The following is a 20,048-nucleotide window of genomic DNA, read 5'->3' on the forward strand; positions in this document are numbered from 1 at the left end:
TAGAAGAGTGGTCCGTTTATTATGGAGTCGTATATACCAGCAAATTTCTTTAGATGTCTTTTTTCTGAACTTTTTATCTAGCGCTTCTTTCCGTCAATATTTTTGCATGACTTTAGAATAATATGAAACTTGTGTCCTGTTTAAATTATTGATTTAAATTATCGTAAATAAAGTTCTAATTTCAACATTTAGGCCTAAATGATAATTCTTTCAATTAATTATTTGAAGACATAGTCCTTCCCAAAAAAAAAAAAGGAACCACCGTTTATTAGCTCTGTGTTCCATCGGACGAAAATCTATAAAAAAGATAATTCTTTCCTAAAAAACCTAAATCTTCATCCGATAGATCGAATAACAGACTATACAAGAAATACTAAAAATGTATTTTTAACATGCACATATAACTTATATAATACAAACATTAATAAAATTTAGATTTTATATGATAATAATATAATATATAAAATAATTAAGGTTAATTTTATCTAATTTTTCAAAATTGTATTAAAATAGAATTCTGATCGATATTAATTAATTCAGGGAATATCTATTTTGTATTTTAAATCCAAGCAATATTTAAAACGATGTCTCATAATATCGATTTAAATATAGCCTATTTGTTTAACAGATAAAAACGTTAACACATTTAGTTTTATATTTAGCCTAATTTAAATCGTAAAATTCAATTAAGAAATTCTTAATATAGTAAATAAAGTTATTTTATTAATATATAAGATTATTAAATAGGCATTTTATAAAATACGTATAAGTTATAACAAAATAAAATGCATATTATAAAAAAATTATATAAAGTGAGTATTATATTTTAAGAAAACAACTTTTATAATTTATATAGCATACGAAGATTTATTCAAGTTTCCGTCACTTCAAAATATACTAGACTCGTATTATTAGTTTGGTTAATAAAATTAATTTTTATAAATTAAATTTGAAATAAATGGAAACGGCTTAAACACACTCTAGAAGTAGGCTATATCTCCACAGATTTATTTACAGCTTATAAAATATATCTGTACAATTATCAGAAATTTTCACATATAAAATTTAAATCTAAAAAGAAAATTATACAATTCTATATTTATAAATATTTAAATTTTGTAATAAAATGACTCTTTTAAACCTTACAAAAGTTGATAATATATTCAAATGAACGAGAACATATTCTCATTATTATCCCTTTTGGTTGGTTCTGCGTAATTCAACTATTTAAAAAAAAAAAAAAAGGTTGAAGTTAGTTTTATAGTTTTGAAATTCCCTCTTATGTGAATATGATATCTTGAATGCTACGCCAACTTTCAAAACGGTTTTCTCAATTTTGGGAACAAAAATATCGCTAAAATGATAAGTCAAGCGAAAGACGATAAGGAGGTCGGTTTGACTATAATGCGACATTTAGAAAAAATAAAAAAAATCGTATAGTTAACGCAACGTATAAAATATTTTGTTGCGTAAACGGACGAAACACTTTATTATAGTTGTTATGGCTGTAACAAACTTCTAAAAATGATAAAACTTTAATGCAATTTGTTTTTGCCATTAGCAAACATTACAGGCCTACTTCTTTACATCATTCTAGTTTTTCAAATAAATAAATATCTTTAAAACGTAATGCCACAATTGATAACATATAATATTTTATTATTTATGTTAAATTTATTAAACAACACTTTAAAGTAAACAAATTTATTATAGTAAATTTATTATACTGAATTGAAAATAAAATAAAATAGTTTAAATAGTTTTCTTTTTCTTTTTTTCTGGAAACATTCTTATTTTAGATTATTAGTTAAAATATTTTAATTTTATATTAAATAATTATTATAAATTTGATAAGTTTTTAGTTTTCGGATACCTTACATTATTAGTTTCATAAACTTTCTGAAGTAGACATTAATTGCAGAACATCGTGCCGTCTATTTATTATTTGTTTTTAACATATTACTCTTTATTTTGAGCAGGTCCACTTGTCAACGATATGACCAACTATGTCGGAGTCATGATTCTTTCGAAGATATCCATCTGGGGAACATAAATTTATAAAAATTTCTTTAAATTACATCGTAAAACAAGGACTATAAGAGTCGGTAACATTTTGGTATTCTAATGCAAAGAAATAAAAATATACTCCATCCAGGATAAGTAAACTTATAAGAAAATATAAGAAAATAAAATGCGCTTTTAGTTAGGCTTTCAAATTTCAGGCATTTAAAAGTTGGGAAAATAATTGTAGCGTTTAAATTGTTTAATTATAGCGCTTTAGCTTATAAATTACAAAAAAAAAAAAAATTTATATAGACGATTGCAAAATTGTTTAAGTAAAATAAAATTATAAAGAAACAAATAATTGTTTTCGTGTAAAATTCTACGAACTTGTATTACTTCTTCGAGCATTCTAACAGCTTTCTATTAACATACTTTGTATACAATAAAACTAGTCATATAGCAACTTGTTATTTTAATTTTTTAAAAATGATTTAATTTATGTTTAACAGAGTTATACTCTAACTCTATAAAGTTAAGAGTTTTATAATAAACAGTATAAGGCATTTATTTTTATTTGTTTCCTTATACTCTGTTGCAAAAATTTGATTCACCGTAAAGCCGGGTCTTTGATTATCCCTTTGGTTTGTACCGTTTTATAGTTTTACTTTCTATTTATAAAATTACTTACTTTTTATACATTTTTTTGTAGAATTTAAATCAAATTCAAACTTTTTTTATCAGCTATATAGGTCTACTTTGTTGCAAAAACTGGACGCCATTAAAGCCGGCGTGCGTCAGTAATGAAATTCTACACGTAGAATGATATTGTAATGGATTTTTTAAATATATTTTTTTTTTCACTATTACATTTCACAACAAGAACTGCAAAATAACACATAATTAAAAAACATTTTCAATAAATCCGAAAGTGGTACACGCAGTCTGGCCAATTAATGCAAACTGATCAATGTTAAAAGGTAGCCTTATAACTTATTAATATGAAACATTTATGATGATACAGTTATTCAATGAGGTATCCTTGTACTGTGATATTTTATTATACTGTATTTTAAAGTCTTTTACTACCATTCCTCGTACAGAATTTGATTACTGTTGCAGGCCGGCATCGAATTTTGCAACAGAGCATATATGAAGAAAAGTTTGAATTCGAATTTGATTCTACAGATTAACGTAAAAACTAAGTAATTTGATAAATAGAAAGTAAAACAATAAAATAGTATCAAACCAAAGGGATAATGCGGTACAGACTGGTATCTTCTAGACACGAATGTTATTTCACATAGCTTATAATAAAGATTCATTTATCCTTATAAAATATGCAGACAGATAAAAACAAGTTTAGGTTTTATTAAAATAAGTGTCCGCTTATTTCTTGCCTACATATTATCTTAAAAATAAAATTTGTAATTTTTTATTAGGGCTACTTTTATCCAAAAATATCAAGCTTTTGCAATTTCTAATGTTTCTGTCATTATAAAAAAAATATACAGCATATATAAATTAAAGCATAAAATTTAATATAGATTAATATGAAGAAAGCTAAAATTACACCAAAAAATGAATTATGAATGATGTAGGCTAAATATTCATTTAAAATTTGATTGTATGTGACATATTTATTATAAGTTGTATGAAATAAGAATAATAAGAAAAGAATTAACAATCACTTTATATTATATTTGATATTTTATTAATGTCGGATGCCGACATCTTAATCTTGCAAGAAGAAATAAAAAATAAAATAAACGGTATATTGTAGAACTGTATATGAAATTTTAATTAAAAATCATATAACTTATAATAAATAATACATACACTACGATTATTCTTAGTATTTTTCTAGAGAACTGTATTTTTTAACGGCCTACAATGTGAAATACGTAAATTCAAGAGAATTACGTTATGAAAACTTTATATTTTATTAATTATCTTTATCTATTGTTTGTAATTACACTAAAATAATAAATTGAAATGCAAATTAGATGATAATAAAGAAACTCTATTGAATATTCGGAAAAAAATGAACAATTTTCAAAAATTTGGAATGAATACTTTGTTAGCTTATTCTTCATTATATTAATTATATATTATTGTACAGAATACAATTATACAATTATTATAGTAAATAAGAAGAATTTTCTATTGTAGAAAGTTTATTTCATATAAATTAGTCTAGTTATTCTAACAGAAAAGTGACTACTTTATAGTAAAAACCGTGAAATTTTTCATCTAAATACAGCAAAATTAGGGAGCTGAAGTAAAAGCCATAGCATATACAACAATATGTTCATTGTTCGTATCATAATAAACCGTCCTCAAATTTCACAAATGACACCTAAATAAAACTATACGACATTCAGATATTTGTGAAATCAGTTCACGAACCAATTAACTTAGCAACAAATCTTTTATATGATTATACGCTGTAAAATAAATCCTAACATTTGAAACCGCTGCAAAGAAAGTTTTAGGCCTATTACATTTCATCAACAAAAACCCTATGTGAAATAAAGATCTGTTATATCGAACTTGTAAAATAAATATCGGCCAAACTTCTTTAAGATGTGAATATTTCGTTTACTTACCAAAGTCTATTTAAATGTTCTATTTATTTATCTTGTAACCTTAGAAGAAAATGTCCTCGAAGAGTGTGACGTAAAGAAAACTGTTTACTATACAAATTCCTATTATGTAATATATATATAATTGTATTCTGTATGTATTTTTAATCTTTCATAGTAAACACACAGTTGCTCTACTGAAAATTAATTGAATATTATCATATTTACTGTAGAGTTAGATTAAATATGATTTCTAAATAAAACTACTACTAGAATATATTTAAATTCTATTCTTCTTCTAAATATTAGTAAGATTATATATGTAATATATTACATATTTTTGCACTAAACATATTCTTTATTCGCACGAAGATTCACATAATTTTTATTCAAATTTTTAATTAAAAATCTTTAAATTAAACACGACAAGAAAGATTAAATAGGCTCATTTTGCTCTTAATTAGTAATAAATTATCAATATTTATTTTGCATAAGTTTAAAAGTAATTAAAACCAGTGTATGCAATATTAACAATTTGTTCCGCATTATCATCACTGAAAATTTGTAGTTGCATATAGAATATTGAACTTTCTGAAAATTCAATGTTTTATAACATGATAAGATGTAAATTTAATTAAGTAATATAATTATACATAAAATTAGAGGCAAATAAACTTATGAAATATAAAAATTATATTCAGATATTTCATTTGCGTGCAAAATTGTTCTTATCCATGCAAGACATTCACAAAATTACTATGAGAGATGCTTTATAGTACGCAGAGCTATGTTTGATTTAAATACGTTTGATTCACATTCTACTTATGTTAAATCATACATAAAAACACACAATTGTTTCCTAAATTCATAATTTAAGTTAGTGTTTTTCACACATTTTGTATTCTATCACTATATCCTTCTATATTTTATGTTATATCAATGCATGTTTCTACATACGAATATCATGCTAGTTTATCTTGACGATAATCGCAAAAGTGTCCGAAAACTTTTGATAAAATAATGTAATTGCTTCTGAAACAGAATTTTTATATATATTTTTAATGTTTAGTTTAAATGAATGCTTTGTGCAATGATTTATAGATTAAAATTTTAATATCGAACATAAGATAAACGAAAAATAACTTTTATTCACAATAATAATCTTTAGATATAGGCTGACATTGTGAAATCCTTTCATGAAAACGAACTATATTAAAATTATTATGAAAATATATGTACACTTTCTTACTTTATTGGTTTTATTTATTTTTTTATAGTTACAACGAAAATATTAAATTGAAATATGTCGGCAGATGGAAAAGGAAATCCATTATCAACTGGATGAAGAAATATTGTATAAGCTTATGCAATGTTCAAGAAGCCAAATATATTGACATCTTTATCTAAATATTATGCTAAAGAATAAAATATCGTAAGTATATAACTGAAAATAGAAATAAGTTTGTATTATGAATGAAATTTTCGATTACTTTTTTCATTTGTACACAAATTCATTTTAAAAAGTCAAATAAATGTTTATTTTCCTGTTTTTCATGTGAATTTCTGCTATTCAGATGGCTATTTTAGTTAATTAGGCCAAAAGTTTTGCTTATAAACAGGCCTGAACCACGTCTACGTAGACTTTTGAATAGTCTAATGGTAACATTAATGAATTTACTTATTTTTATTTTTGTAAAATACTTCTTATAAATGAAATTTATAAAAACGTATGTTTTTCTTTATTATATTGATATATTTTTAAGGGCCTAAACTTTCGGTTCATTTTTCAGATAGCCTACGACGGTAATGAAGATTCAAGAAGTAATCAACAATAATTATATAAAATTTATTTTAAAATGGTTAAATTTAACACAAACTTCAATTAATATTTGATATTAAACAAAAAATACGTTTAACATGAAATAATTATGATAAAAATTGGTTAGATTTAGCTAATTTGTAGTTTAAGTCTAGAAAACTGTATATATTTAATTGAATTAATAATTATTAAGAAATTATATTTAAAATACCAAAATAATTAAAACTTAATAGCAATTTATCAATTTATAAATAGGTTTATAAAATTTTAAACTTTACATCTTCTAAACGTTACAAAGTAATCATAATTGCTGTTAAGTAAACAAACCTTGCAGTTGAAACATGTTTAGATTCACAGGTAGATAAACGCCATATATTCTGTTACAAAATTATAAAAACTCAACTTTAAATATGAATAATTACATACATATTTATAAATATAAGTAAATTTTGTTTACGCTGCAAATGCGAACTGATACTTCTAAGGGTTAGGCCCTAACACTTCCGTAATGCTGCTGTAGATCTGATAACTAATCTCCTAATCTTGTGCAATGTGTTATACATTCTATAATTAGTAACCCACAACTATTTTTAGATTGTGGTTCTATTGCAATACGTGACTGAATTTTCTTGAATTTTTGAAAACAGCAATGAAAGAAGTTTATTCAGCGGCTTTAGCTTAAATGTTACGCTTTGCAAGTGCTTTATCCTTCGTTGTAGGCCTTGATATTGGTTTAATTTACATTGCTTACGCTTTGTTTTAGTTTATCTTTCATTCATATTCAAAATTTTCAAGGTATCAATTTGAGAAAATTGATAACTTCACCGAAATGATTGATAACCGTGGATTTTCTTATTGAAAAATTAATATTTAGAATTCTACTATGTTCATCCAGTTATCGCTGCATTGGCACCTACGGACACCTGTGACATTCTTACCTCTACGGTCCGCTGGGATTGGATGTCTTCGGCTTCTTCGGCTACGTCTTGTTTGTTCTGGTGCTGGTCTCGGAATATGGCGAGATCTGTGATACCTATCGAGTACCCGTACAGTAGAGGTTTAAAGAACGCAAGGCTTGTCTTATGCAACATCTCATCAAATAAAAACTTAACTTCTGAACGGTCTTGCAAGAAATAAAGCTATACTTGATGGCAGCCATCATGGTCAGAGGAGCACAATCCCATTGGTTCGCTTCAATGCGGGTTGGACATCAGTTGACGCCATGTTGAGTAAGTAGCCAATGAGAATAGAGAAGGTTGTCGTTAAAGGATAGATTTTGTAAGGAGAATATATTTTACACCTTTCTCAGTTGTTGGTCCATCTTAAGAAATATACCTTGTCTTGAATCAATTCTTAAACATACAACTGTCAGACATTAAGACAGCGACTAAAAATTTAAAATCGAATGGCAAAATTGCGGCCATTACTTCCAGGTAGAGATTTGTGACGTCACCCATTTACATGAGCAATGAAAATGTTGGTGTTGCAAAATGGGCGGTGTCATGTTCAACAGTACAGCCCTGGGTGATATGCACTAAGAATGACGTTAGTAATGACGACATCAAGTAGAAATTGACCTGACGCATCTTTTACACAAGGTTTTAAAAAGTGAATGCATTTTGTACAGAAGACGACATCATCATCCAGTTCAAATTTAGGATCTTCTATATGAAATTTTCTAGTAAGGTACCGTGCTTGTATATATATATAAATATATATATGATATATATATCCTGTATATGATATTTATATCTTAACTTCTCTTCACTTCCATTGGTTTAACTAAGATACATTCAATTAAATAACAGCAAACTACATCTTATTCGAATCATATCACAATATTCAGTAACAATATATTTCCTTATTAGTTTAACATATTCTAACAAAAACACATTTTTTTTTAAAATTAAATATGATTTAAAATTAAAGGAAATGTTTTATTTTCTTCATATTCATTTCAAGATTCATGAAGATTTGATAATTCTTAATGTTTACTTAATAGGCTTTAACTTAACATTCAAAAATCATTCAAGTAAATAAAATTGAATATTTAGATATATAAACTATAAAACTTTGATAAATTTGTCGTGTGTGTTATGCCAACAGGCCTACAAAACAAATGAATTATTAAAAATCACTCATTTTGAGATAGGCCTAAATAAAAATATTTGATTACTGTTACAAAACTTCATCTATTTCGATTGACTAGAAAGAAAATTATTTCTGAATATTCATAATTCGAATATACAGTATTACATTACAAACATTTAAAAAAATCCTGAACAACATACGAAAAGTATCATAAATTTATCGAATTTATGAAAAATATCACCGTTAATCGTGCCTAAGAGCTTAAATACACACAAATAACTTGTATACAAAAAGCATTATAATTTACAAATGTCTAAATGATAAGATTAAAATTTAAAAAAAAAAATAAAAAGGGGGAAACTGAAAATGCGTGACAAATAAAAATAACTTTTCAGAAACCTGCAATTGTTTAATTATAGATCCTTAGTTACGTAATTGTATAACATTATACTTATACTTGTAATTAGATATTTTATACACAAGATTTTATATTTTACATTCATGCTATTAAACTAACTTATATTTTGCTGTTTAATTCAACAAAAATACAATTCCTTGCGTTTACCTTAGATTTGATTTTATACTTTTTTGACTATTGTGATATTAAATGCAATTATTGTAAAGTTAACTTTATTATAATAATCAAATCAGTTCGTATTCTGTATGACCAGTTTACTTGTTTTTTTATTAATTAGGACTTAATAGTTGAGTTAAAACAGTTGTAAGAAGCAGTAGACTTGGTTAGACTCTTTCATATAACTATTTGAAAACAATTATAAGACTTTTTAAAATAATATATCGAATTACAATTTAAATACTGAGAATTTAAAATATTTTATTCTTTCCAGGCAATGTTATGAGCTAGTTTCACTGAACTTGTTTACAATGACCGTACCACAGATATATTGTAGAATAATAATTAGATGAATAATAATTCTTTTATTATTAATATTAAATTTGTAAGCTTTAAAGTAATATTAGAATAATTATTATATATGATAACGTAAAATTCGTTGAAAATAAAATTACCTTTTTGAAATTTTTATAGTTTCTTCTCTGAAATCTATTGAGAAAATATGTATCACTAGTAATGGCAATGCAGTTAGGATGTTACGATGATGTTCTTTTCATGTGTAAATTAATTTTCATATGCAATTATTTAATATATACAAAATTTAAAGTTATAATAAATAAATTTTCAAAAAGAGAAATTCCAAAAACGTTTCAAAATATTTTCAACAAACGCATTATATAAAACGTTTCATATCAAACGTTTTTAGCATTATTTATAGAAACAGTTACTTCGTAGTGTATATATATATATCTTACTGTGCAAAAATAAAAATACTGAAAACAGGCTTGCTACCATTCCTAGCGATTAATTGAGAATTTTATTAAAATGTGTCGTTTAGAATCGAATTTTTTTCAAATTAAAGTAGAAGATTCTATTTCATTTTTAAGTTAAATATGAAAAGAATAGGAAAATAGAGGGAAATGGAAGCCATAGGTATGTTTCATATGTTTAGCGTTGTAAAATATTATAAATCTTGGAATTTTGCGTAAAATTTCAGTATGGATTCCAATTTCTACATTAATTTTAACAGAGGAAGAGGAATATCAGCTCAGTGAATTTCGTTATTTTGTTGTTTCTGTGTTTATCCTGAGATAATTGAAAATTTTAAATTATACTTTCTGTTGTATCTTCCTCAATATTATATAAGATTTAGATAATTATAACCTATATAAATCGACTAATTAAAGATTAATTTTGAAATAATATTCCAAAACTTGAATGAGAAAGTTTTAAATTAGATTGAAGTCTATTCATTTTTGTTATTTAAAATTAAACAGATGTATATTTTGTAAGTAATATTTTTATGAATTAAATTATAATTTTCCAAATAATCAATATTTTATAATTTTATATTGTAGATAACCGACATTAACAAAACAAAACAAAAAAAAGTTAAGGTTTTGTTTAAAACTTAACCAATTTTTCTTAGTTTAATCAATAGAAAAATGTTCTTCCACTTGGATAAAATCTCATTAGAATGGAATAAAATATTCACCACTAGCAAAGAACCAGATAAAGAAAACGAAAAAAAAAAAAAAAAGATAATATTAGACTGGAAGCAATCAAATTAGTTTTCTTTATTCAAAACAATTTTCTTTCTTAGAAACAAAGGAAGTCACACAAAAGAGTGATTAAACAGAATGAGTTAACGTAAGATCGCAAGAGATATTTTGTCGTTTCGTAATATAAAGTGTTTTAATGCAAACATATCTTTTGGTTTTCTAATTGAGAAATTTTCTGGAAGAAATGAACTCGTTTGTTCTGTTTATGTTTGCTCGCCTCTGCAATCCTCTGAACTAATGTCTAACGCAAAGAATAAAAAAGATTATATTTGTTTATAAGGGAATTAAAAGCCAAGAATCCGATCAATTCTTTTTTTTTTCAAATTGACTCGATGTTTTTAATTGTTTAACATTCAAACATCTTAAAAATTCAGTAATTGTTCTGCATTTCTGCTTCTTACTTAAAAAAATATATTAAAAAAGTGGAAATATTGATTAATTTTTTGTTTAATGTAAAACTACTAATTAGAAAATATATTCAAAACATTTCTTTCCTATACTTTAATATTTATTAAAATTATTCCATGAAAATTGTGTAAAGATATTGTTTTAAACGATCTTAAAATTTAACTTATTTAAAAGTAATTTTTCTTATTTAAATTCCAAAATAACTCGTCCTAATTATTTAAAAATATAATCTAAAATTGTCTTTAAAAATTACCAAATTAATTTTAGTATTATCAAAGTATAAATTTTCATTTTAGCTATAACTCGAGATTTTTTAAAGCCAGTTAGGAAACTTTAGGATTCTAATTAATGTGTAATCGGATAATTTATATTTTAGTTTAATTGTAATTTGCAGAGTTAGACACTTACTTTAATGCCTTAATTTATAAATGTTTCTATAGATGTCTAGTAATTCACAATAATCATAGAAATAATGTAGTTTTCACTATTCACCCGAATTTCTAATCAACTTCTTAAAGGTCAATATTATTCATTAATTATAGTAGTAAATTAGTATTAAATTTTAAGATTGTAAGCTGCCATATTAGGCTACTTATATCAAAAACTAAGATATATAAATAGGCTTCTATTTAAAATCTATGTATGTCCATACCATTTATATCTCTAGGTCTATATGCAAGCCATTATGTATCCTTTGTATCTTAATATACTGTACAAATAATATAAATCATTCTGTAACTTAGGCCTACAGCCAAGGCATAGTGATGTTAGTATACATTTTTGTCTACGAAATGAGCTTAATAATTTTTAAATACCAATCTTAATACGATTTACGCTATTTACTGTTTTCATTAATTATTATTATATTAAATGTTGTTTATAGAATTTTATATATTAATTTACCGATTTAATTTATAAGCATAATCTATAAAGTAAGATCATTCGAAATTTTGATTTAAAATAAAAATAGTTTCATTTTAACGTAGTATGTAGGCCTATTTTTAAAATATTTTAATAAAAAATTGAATGATAAAATGATAATTTTATAAAATAAGTTTATTAAAATCAAAATTTATTCTTAAGTAAACTTGTTTTTAACATACAGAACTAAATATTAGCCAAGTAAAGTATTATATTTATTAAGTACACTACTAACAAAGAAAATGAACTAATAGTAATTCTTTACATAAATATTATTGTGAAAATTGCAGTTAAAATGTGAAAATGTATATTGTTATGAATTCTTTATGAATAATGAAATTTTATAGTAAAATTTTGACTGTTATAAAATATTTTTGCCTCTTATAAGAATGAAGTTGTCTTATTCTACTTCTCAGAAAAATTTCGCTAGTGTCTTCAGGCACAAAAAAAAACATGTTTTATGTAAGAAATTCGTTAAATTCTTGTTATCTAAGTGTAACAAATTATCAAAAATGCTTAACGTTCCAAAAAAGGCCTAGACCTATAAATTTATCTAATCGTAACAAATTATCAAATGTTCAATGCTTTTCAAACTAGTCCTAGACCTTTAATTAACATATCATCGAAGAAATTTATTTAATAACGTAGTTATTTTCTTATCGAAATTTCAGAAATTAAAGCAAACATTTTAAGCTAATATCTTATCGTTGGCCCTATTTAAAATGACTAATCTAAATTTAAATTCTTAAAACCTTTTAGGCAGGCCTGTTTGAACTCATATTCTTCAAAAAAATGGTTTACAAAGTAAAAATAAATATGTAATCGTAACTTAATTCAATTTGCAATTTTTGCTTTCATAATAATAATATAGACGGAATAAATCATAAAGAATTTAAAGCATAATCTCTCTACTTTCCATTGAATTGTTTTGATTAAATAAACCTTACGTAAACTTGCACGTCAAAATATTTGAACTGGCTACTTCCATAGTAAAATATTTAAACTTTACCCTTGGATAACACTCAATTATAATGTAAATTTAATTTAATTACAGCAATATTAATTAAAATTGTGTTTTAAGCTTGCAGCATAATACTAATTTATCAAATAAAAATTAGATACATTCTTACTTTTCTAAGAAACTTTAATTAATAGGCTGCTTGATTTTGCATTAAAACCTATTATATAATATTTGTAACGAATTTATTTCACTGTTAATTTGTGTCTATGTAATTTTTAAGCAATTTGTGATGAACTTGAAATCTTGAACAGATGACAGAACTTATCATTACGGTCGTAAATATGTCTACAATATTCCTATTGGCTTACTAGTTAGGTAACACAAATCAGGATGTTAGTACCGTGTTAATTTATGTCTACATTTACGTGATTGAAATGTTAACATTGCTTAAAGATAAAACTAACTGATAAACATAAAGGCCTATTCTCAGTTCATAAAATGTTTCTAAAATTAATCGCTTTAGCATAAGTACTAAATCTTTTGTTAAAACTAAGTATACGAATTCTTCTTTAACTTTTTATTATTAAGCTGTGTTCGAGATTTTATTTTAGCTAATTTTATCAAAATATTTAAGTTCCGTACGAAATTTATTTATTAATATATTAAAAGCTTTTTTTCAATATAATGAAAAGTTGTTATAATGTTGTTTGTATTGTATTTTAAATATAGATATTAATTAGACTATTAGTTAATAAAATTAACGTAGGTTTGCTAGCAAAATTTTGTGTAAATTATTTTAATTGTAGACAATATTGTAGCAAACAATACAGTATTGTAGATTGACTTTTGCTACAGTACTATGTTGTTATTACTATAGAATAAAATATTCTAATGTTAATATTATAGAATAAAGATTTTATATTATTAGTGTAATATTATAAAATCTATATTCTGTAATATAGGCCATTATAAAATATAGTAACCTATAGATATAGTAGGTTAAAGAATTTAATATTTGAAATTTCTTAGATCTTATTCCTTCTTCATGAGTATATTATTATTATTCTTATTATGTAAATAAAATGAAAGACATTTTGCCTAATTATATAATTATTTTATATTAATTTGTATAATACAGAATAAATTTAAATTAATGTTTAAAGAGTAATTTGAGAAATGAAAAGCTTGATAATTTTCTAATGCAATATGCTTGTTACATATTAATTTTAAAATTAGAAGATTAAAAAACTAATAGATTTATTATCGGTGAATATGAAATTTTGATTATTCCGCAATTTTCAAATTTCAAAACGTTTTGACTATAAAGAATACGAAAAAAGCACACTATATTGATACATAAAGATCTAAATAGCCAAGTAATATACTCATTTGTTTAGGTCTTTATAACATATAAACAGGATTCGTTTTTCTGTCCGTTCGTTCTGTTCGTCCGTCAGTCAGTATGTTCGCCTATTCTCAGAATTACATTTAAAGGTCCTACAGGAATTTAACACCTAGTTATAACTATATAAATCTAAATAGTATTGTCATATCTTGGTATAATCGCAGTATTATAATATATAACTTTTAGTTATAATGTAAATACACCAAATACTAACTTGTAAGAAATATGGAGAATATACGGAATATGTATAGATGAATCTATACACATTCCGTATATCTGTACATTCTATAACTAAATTTAAAAAAACAAGTAGAAATTTAATTTTTAATTTATTTAAAAGTTTTAGTATAAATAATTAATGGTTAATGTAACCCTTGGTGCGAAGATGGCGGCTCGTCTCCGATTCCAGCAAGGAAACAGTGGGACGCACGTTCTAACCTAACCTATTCTAATAATTTGGTTGCTAATAATTATGGTAATTTATTAGAATAGGTTAAGTTAGAACGTGCGTCCCACTGTTTCCTTGCTGGAATCAGAGACGAGCCGCCATCTTGGCATCAAGGGTTACATTAACCTAATTAATAATCACTCAAGTAGTTCACGTTTAATATAAACGTGATACGCATAAGAAAAACAAAAATTTCAATAGAACGAATTTTTTTAGCTGTCTTTAATAAGAATTTTAGTATATTATATATATTCAATTATTATAATCTTAGCAAGTAAACATTTAAAAAAAAAACAAAGAAAAGTGAAGAATTTATGTTGGACTAGCGAAACAATTTCTTAAATATTTTATTTTTTCAGGTAGAAATATCATATATAAACACAGAAGTAACATTATAAAATCTATAAACCTTTTTCGTAAATTTCTAATCTAGATATTAAGATAACAAGTTGTTTTATATGATCAAATTAAATTTTAAGGAAATATAATTATTCTAATTTGATTATTTATCTGATTTTATCAAAAATGAATTTTATAAAATCCATATTTTATGTAAATTTGGCATTCGGGCAAGTAAAAATTCATTTTTAACTAAGAATACTGTTTTATGTCTTTGATATTATGTTAATAAATTCAAAGATATTGTTACTTCCTTGCTATTATAATGTTATAAAAAAAATCTGCTTAAAATTATTTTCTTAATGAAGCTATTTAAATTATTTAGTTTTTTTCATATGGAAAAAAAGGAAAAACTTAGATTTAATGATTTTTTAAGTGAATGGTTAGTTCTGTCTAAATGCTTTAACATCTTTATATTACAGGAAGCACACAGTTAGGTCTCTTTTTATGAGTGCAATAAAAATACTTATTTGTTAAATACACGTCATAAACTTAACAATTGACACGTGAAGGCCATGACTTTCATCTTTTCATAACGAAAAAAGAATTGTAAAATAACAATTGATACTGCATAACTTTTCAGTTATGCAGTATCAATTATAGCACAAAAACAAGCCTCTAGATTTAATTACAAAAGACATAATTTAAATCTTTTTATTTTACATATGAAATATTTGGCCCACATAGTACAGTACATATATCTTTCATTTAAAAAAAAGTCTAAAGTGTTGTAACGTTCGAAGGAAAGTTAAAATTTACATTATTGTATAGCTATAGAAATAAAGAAACAGAATGTCATAGCATTTAAATTATTAAAACTTAAATGAGTGGAATATAACTGATGCAGTTATAAGAAAGACATTTTTAAACTTGTGTAGTACAAAAATCAATATTCAATATTCTAACTGAAAAAAATTGTTAGTGGAAATTTGAATAAAGTCTTAAGTATTTAAAATTCAGATTTTCTTTTTTAAAATTATAAATAATTTACATATTAAATTGGTGGTAGAGTTAGATTAACTCTCCAGTATCCTACATTTCATCGATTTGTTTACGCCGCATAACATCATATTTAGAACATTTATAAAATATCTTTTTATAAGTAAATTGCATCATTTTTAATATTCGTTTACTAATTATAATTCTATTTATGCTAGTAGTCTAGCTGAATTCGGATGTTGATACTAACCCATAAGAAGAAGGTATTTCTCAGAATAAGTAGTATCTTGTGATATAAATATGAAAAAAGAATATTCGATCCATTTCCAAGCGAACTTTCTAAATGTAAAACGGGACATAAGAGGAAAAAAGAAAGGATACACACGGGAATTAAACCATTTTGCAAAATATTATCTGTATAGGAAAGAATATCTAACATTGACATTACAAACAACGCTGCATTGGAAACAGCGTAATTGTTATTCGTGAATCTTTCTCATTCTGGTGGTTCGCAGATTAAAAGGACTGCAGTCAGCATAGGAAGCATTCATAAATTTGAAGAGAAGGCGTCGGATGATGCCACCAATGCTCGAGAGAAATGGAAAATTCGTCGTATTTATCTCATACAGTGCTGCCGGCTGAAGCTGCCACGAATCGACGGGATGGAGTGTGAATTAGTGGCACGGAACCGATACCGTAAACTATCCCCGAGAGAAAGTGAAGTAAATTTTCGATCACAATAACTCGCCTGGGAACAACAGACGAAATTGATCCGGATTTTCACTCCTTTTTTTTTCCTTTTCTTCCTTGCCTTATATGGTAGGCTATGGGTGGGGGTCTAGCTATTACAGTTCTTGTGATGTGTGGATATTGCTGCATCGCGTCTTTGGTAGCTGTATACAAGAAGCCCGAGGCTGTAAATAAGATTCTGGTTGAGAAATACGACTGACTAAGGCGGACCAACAATCTGATAATGTGCTGCCCCGTCCGGAGTCGTACGTTACATTCTAACTGAAGTGTGTTTGTTTGTGCCTCGGATGGAACATGAGTGATGCTGATGGCCTGAGGTTGGTCTCAGCTTCATCCTCCAGCTTTCGGAAGTGCAGTAAGGCGGAGAAAAGAGAATCGGACGGAAATTTTGGTCTGTAGATTAGTGTCCGAAGGGGATATCCGTCGTTTTCGTTCCGATTTGAAAATTTATGTTAACGAATGAGGTACTAGAAGAGTGCCGAAGAGATAAGTTTAACGAGTGTGTTATCCTTTTGTTACCAGGATGCTCCTGCCTCTGGCAACGTTTCAGCAGAAAGTTTCGCAGATATAAATATATTCAAACCAATGTAAATTAAAATATTACGTACAGTACTTTAAAATTATATTAATTTAGGAATTTAAAGAGTGTTTACTTTTAAAAAACGTCACATTTTTGGATTGTTGCTTCATTACTCTTTAAATCTAAAACGTATGCTAGATTAAGCTTTAATTTAATTATGCATTATATTACATTATGGTTAATAATACAACCAGTAAAATGTCTACATTCGTAACATCGTGTTTCTTTTGTACCGTGATTTATGCGACTTTAAAATTAAAATATTGAGAATAAGTTGAAAGCTTTGCGATCTGGAAACAAATTTTTATGCAAATTTGTATTTCTTTTTTTGACTCAAACCCTGAAATGATAGAAAAATGAAAGCTTGCAAATGGAGTACACATTTTGATTCACAATTTTTGAAATTTTTCTTTCCGAATGTATAGAAATATTATAATTTATGTGCTTACTCAGTCAAACTCCCCGTTTTCGCTCTCGTTATACATTAAGAGTCGCCAGAATGGCTAATAGTTTCCGCATATATTTCACCGATTCGTATATAGAATATATTTATTTATTTTTCTATAGAACCGATAAAATTAAATCTTTCAAAATAAAAATAAATTAGAAAAAATAAAGTAACTTATTAAAATAATATCAAATTTCATTAAATGTGTTAGAATGTGTGCAGCTGCCTTCCTGCAATACTTTGAAATGGTGTAAAAAAGCCAAAATTTTAGTCTATTTTATCGGATTTAGTAACATTTAAACACCAATAAATGCGATAAAGTAGATTAAAATGTGTTTTAATACTTAAAAATGCATTAAATATTAATGTTTAGATGTTTATTATTATTTTGATAAAGATAAAAACATAAAATATGCGATAATAGTCATTTTATGTAATAAACATTAATTAAAAACATAAATTGAATATAAGAATATTTAATATATTAATTTGTAATTGTTTTTCACTATTACAAATTAATGTACAGTACTTTCACTAAATTTAGTCTAAAAATTTAGTTTAATTTCTATTAACCTTAAACATTCTTAGATATTAGATACAGTACTTACGGGCCTCTCTCTACGTCAAATACATTAAGAAATATAAACTAAACTATGTAAAATATTATAAGCTATTAAATATATTTTAAAAGTATAAATATAAGTGTTGTTAATATTAATTACAATTGTTATATTTTAATTTTATTATAGTAAATATTTAAGTATAGTAAACCTTCGATTTAACGGATAATTGAGGAAAGAAGTGTGGAATTACAGTACTGTACTGTACAGTGAGTAATTTATACTGATTAATTTTTAATTCAGCCTATTGTCTGACATTATTCGCGAATAAAAAGGTTTTAAATTTTTCCTATAGGACAAATTTTTTGTCCTTTAAATCCGAAATCCGTTAAATCGGGGTCTTCTAAATCAAATGTTTACTGCATATTGTAAAAATTTCTTTCTTGCTTATCAGATAAGCAATAAATTTATATTTCTCGTTTATAATTTTGTTAATGGTAATAATAAGCAACAATTACTTTTATCTTAATTTAATCAAACTCATCGTATCTCTGAAGTATATTAAATATAAAAATAAGAAAACTCTTAAACTTGATTAAGTTACATTCATAGAAAATGTTATCTAAAACTTTTATCTAAATTAACATCAAAAATTTAAGTATGTTATCTTTTCTGTAACAATATTTATAAATATCTCTCTTAAATTCTAGCTATCTTTGTTACTTGTTATTACGAAGCTGTATCAAATTATCCGGAATTCAGTCATAATTAGTCATTTTATATAGGCCTATGTTTGTACCGATTATTTTAATAATTTAATCATATTTAAACAAATATAAAAGTTTAATTTGCAGTATTTGTATTATTGTTATGTTCATTTAAGCTTGAAATAAATATTTTACTTGGAATATATTTGAATTATCAACATATTTTTATTGTGTTTGTAATTTATTTTGCATTTCTAAATTAATTTACATATCAGGATAATGAAAAAATTTAATTTTAAGGATAAATTTTGTAGACAGTTTATTTTAGATACACTAAAATAATTAGATGTAAGCACAAAAATATTTACTAATTAAATAAAGTAGAAAATTTGAGTTTACTTGTATACAAAATTGTGTTTAATTTCTAGTAGAGGATAAAAAATGAAAAAAAATTGTATATCTAACATCAATTACAAGCAAAAGAATTATTAAAAAATAAAAATATTTAGTAAAATATTATTTCATATGTTAAATTCGCATAAAAACATTAATTAGAACTACTTTTTATCTTTATAAATAACTTACTTTACGTTTTTAAATTCAAGAATATTTTGTATTTGAGTAAGAAAAATATTTATACATTTTGAAAATAAGAAGCCCATAGGCCCATATTTACAGAAACTTTTTATCCTTAATATCTCCCCGTAGTCCTGGTGCTACGTAGGATTAAGCTGTTTTAGGAAGGTTGAAGTTATGAAAACTTTTCGGCTATATATCTTAAGGAATAAAGAATCGCTATCAGGTAGTATTTTCAATGTATAAATCAAACACGTAGACTTCGATATACTACGGTTCAAACAGCATATATGCAAAAATAGGGGGAGAGGAAC

At 25.1% G+C, this 20,048-nt stretch overlaps 1 protein-coding gene across 6 annotated transcripts in view; it reads right to left on the bottom strand.

Moving 5' to 3' along the window:
• The window catches only part of LOC136970000 (homeotic protein ultrabithorax-like), a 92,248-nt gene that overhangs the window by 45,173 nt on the left and 27,027 nt on the right, over window positions 1–20,048 (bottom strand). For 3 of the 6 annotated variants that reach the window (XR_010879914.1, XR_010879918.1, XR_010879919.1), the window contains exon 1: window positions 7,344–7,746. The exons of 2 other annotated variants lie outside the window; for them this stretch is intronic. The gene's annotated coding sequence lies outside the window, so the exon portion shown is untranslated. Of the gene's footprint in view, window positions 1–1,878; window positions 2,041–7,343; window positions 7,747–20,048 lie in introns of those variants that run through there. One more of the 6 variants, XR_010879915.1, reaches the window with a different exon arrangement.

This window comes from Centruroides vittatus, unplaced genomic scaffold, assembly GCF_030686945.1.
Source record: "Centruroides vittatus isolate TY-2023 unplaced genomic scaffold, ASM3068694v2 contig_1863, whole genome shotgun sequence".
Lineage (NCBI taxonomy): Eukaryota > Metazoa > Arthropoda > Arachnida > Scorpiones > Buthidae > Centruroides > Centruroides vittatus.